Source organism: Syngnathus floridae, chromosome 4 (genome assembly GCF_059516105.1).
Source record: "Syngnathus floridae isolate MCC-2025c chromosome 4, RoL_Sflo_1.0, whole genome shotgun sequence".
NCBI classification, from domain to species: Eukaryota; Metazoa; Chordata; class Actinopteri; order Syngnathiformes; family Syngnathidae; genus Syngnathus; species Syngnathus floridae.
Genome location: NC_142416.1, coordinates 6,479,327 through 6,482,628, shown reverse-complemented (window position 1 = coordinate 6,482,628; position 3,302 = coordinate 6,479,327).

Below are 3,302 nucleotides of genomic sequence, written 5' to 3'. Positions count from 1 at the left end.
CCCATTTCTAATTTAATTTCCTCTTATTTACTTTTGTATATTTTATGATACTTTTAATGAATTTACATTGTGTTGTATAGTTTACCCCGTAAACAACTAGCACGCACACACATGCAAGCATGCAGGGAAACCTCTCATTTAAATATACAAAGATGGTTGTGATAATGGGAAGGGAGACCAGGTGCTGAAAGCCTTTCTTTTTTTTTTTCCACGTCAATTGTGAAAGGAAACTTTTACAACAGCCATCACGTACCGCCGCTGCTTGGCATGGTTTCAGGGGCGATTGTGTCTATAAAATGCAAAACTCTGAAGACTCTCACGGCTTACGGCCATACTACCCTGAGAACGACCGATCTTGGAAACTAAGCAAGGTCGGGCATGGTTAGTATTTGGATGGGAGACCGCCTGGGAATACCAGGTGCTGTAAGCTTTTTTTTTTTTTTCTTCTGATGTGCACTTCAATCGTTTAAGCAAAAAAATTTTTACAGCACCCATCACGAACGGCATTCGGAAACTGCAAGCCTAGTTTGAACTCCGACTTTGAAACTATAACACGAGTTTGAAACCTACATTGTGTGGTGACAGCCATAGCATTGTAGATCACGTTTTTACCGCTAGAGGACAGACTATGTACAGCGAATAAAGAGCATGGCTCCCTGTGAACACAAAGCAGCAGTCTTTACTTGTAAAAGAACCCAGCACAACACAATACGCTTCCATGTAGTGTTTTTACCTTTTTCATGACATTTATTTTGATACAACCAAATGCAGGTTTTGTGCAATTCACCTTTCCGTTAGGCATTCGTGTAGAACCCTATTCCAGTTACGGCCAGATTATTTTATACTAGTGGTCCCCAACCTTTCTTGCGCCACGGACCGGCTACGCGTCAGACATTGTTTGCGGACCTGCCTTTATATATAAATAAACAATAAAGCTCTATAAATAAATAATAAATTTATAATAAATATATATAAATACGATTATATAAAATGATACGAGTGGCATAAAAACAAATATAAACCACATCAAAATAAAAGTCACCATTACGTTGAATTATTGGGAGCACCGAGCTTGTTTCTCAGAAACGAGCCGGTCCCATCCAGGCGTAATCGGAGACAATGACACTCGAAGTGGTTAAGGTTTGTCTTTTAATGCAGGATGCTCGGTCTCCATGTGCCGAAGCAGTTTTGAAGACTTCATTGCCTCGTTAGCTAGCCTGTCGCCACATATGCAGAGTGCGCTTGGCGCGTCAGTCACCTGTGGCAATAAATCCATATTTTAAGTAGGACTCCAGAAATGTTCTTTTAAATGCAGCTTTCCTTTTCTTAGAGGTGGCAGCAGCTTCTTCATCTTCAGTCTCCTCATTGTGCTTTTTTCCCTTTCCGAAGAAGCTTTCCAAACTTGTGTTTCTTACTCATTTTTGCTTACCTCGCGGAATCGACTGTGGTGACATGTCACGTGACCGAGACGAGCCTCTTGTGTCAAGAGACACAGCGATGAATGTAATTGGGAGAGAATTGCCAAATTTTTTATATTTTTCAAAATAAATTCTTACTCATTTTTGCTAGCTTTGCGGGCTCGACTGGGGAATCATGTCACGTGACCGGGACGAGTGTCTTGACCAGAATGAATTGATCGTCGATAAAATGTTTCATAGTAGGATATAATGTCAACAACAATAATAATTATTATCATTATTATTATGATGTGTGTGTGCATCCACGAGGAGTCCACGTTACATTTCATTATTGTATTAGCTTTTTTTTTTTTTTTTAATTTTTCCCTGTGCGGCTTGGCGGCCCGGTACCAAGTGACCCACGGACCGGTACCGGTCCGCGCACCGGGGGTTGGGGACCCCTGTTTTAGACTGTACAAAAAATTTTCTAGCTTCCACACAAGATCTTCCCCTTCTTCATAGCCTTCTGGTTGATCTGTGTCGATCTCGTAATCAATTGGGGCGTGTAAGTAAGCCGTTTTTACATCCATTTGAATTATTCTCCTGGACTGCTTTCTGTATCATTACTCTCACAGTGGTTAAATCTGCTGTTGGCGAGAATGTTTCACCATAATCTATCCCAAATGGGCAAACTACGGCCCGCGGGCCACATCCGGCCCACGGGGCTGTTTAATCCGGCCCGCCAAACCTGAATAAATTGTATTATTGAACTTTTTTTTGGTCATTTTTCCTGCAATTAGTATGTTTCCCCAATAGATGGGGAAGCGCCCACCCGCGCATTTACTCCCGGAAGCCGTGTCAGAAAGCTCGGTGCACACTCACAAGTGCGCGTACGTACTAAGTAGTACGGACCCGGCGCACTCCGCGCTCTATTTCCATCAGTGCCGAATTTCGAGTGTGGGCTGTGATGTCGGGCATTCTCGTAATTCGCGCGCTGAGCTTTCAGATACAGTTTTACGTTCATGCCACCCACAAACCTTACCCTGGAATCCTTCCACTAAAATGAGTGGCCCGAGGAAATGAAAGGTAGAAACTGAGTGCCGAGTGTTTAAAAAAAAAAAGAGAGAGGACAATTTGGCCCGACCTACGTGTGTGAGCAGACGTTCCGCCACATGAACGTCAACAAAGCCCGTCACAGCTCTAGGTTAACGGACTGACACCTCGGCTCTATCCTAAGAATTACCACAACAAATTTTACTCCAGACCATGATGCACTAGCAAAATAGGGAGACCAACAATACTATTGATTTCTTTATTACTTTATTTAGAAGTATTCTTTCACTGATTCTTCAAGATGATGTATTTGGTCAGAATGTTTGCCGTTTGATGTGATTTCGCCTCATTAGATAAACATATTTCATAAATCTGACCTGCAGGCGCTGAAGTGATGGAAACTATTATTCATAATAGTGTCATATTTAATGAGAATCACTGATAGTTTTTCGGTGAAATATTTTTTTAATGCTGTTAATAAATGCATTTGTTTTCAAAAAGCTTTTTTTGACTATCCGTGCTTTACTACCTACTAAAAGCACAAACCTTTTATGCAATGACCTTTACATGTCATTTCTATTACTTCACACAAGCACTACATCCATCTGCTCCTGGTTCGGCTCCCGATCAAAATTTAGAACCAAATTCGGCCCACCAGTCAAAAAGTTTGCCCACCCCTGATCTATCCCCTTCTTTTGACTGTCACCTTTTGCCACAAATCTTGCTTTGAATTTGTCTTTACCTTCCATGTCAGTCTTTACAGTATAGACCCATTTTCCCCCCACTGTTTTTGTGCTCTTCGGCAGAGTAGTTAGAGTAGTTAAATGTGTTGTTTTCTTTTAATGACTATAT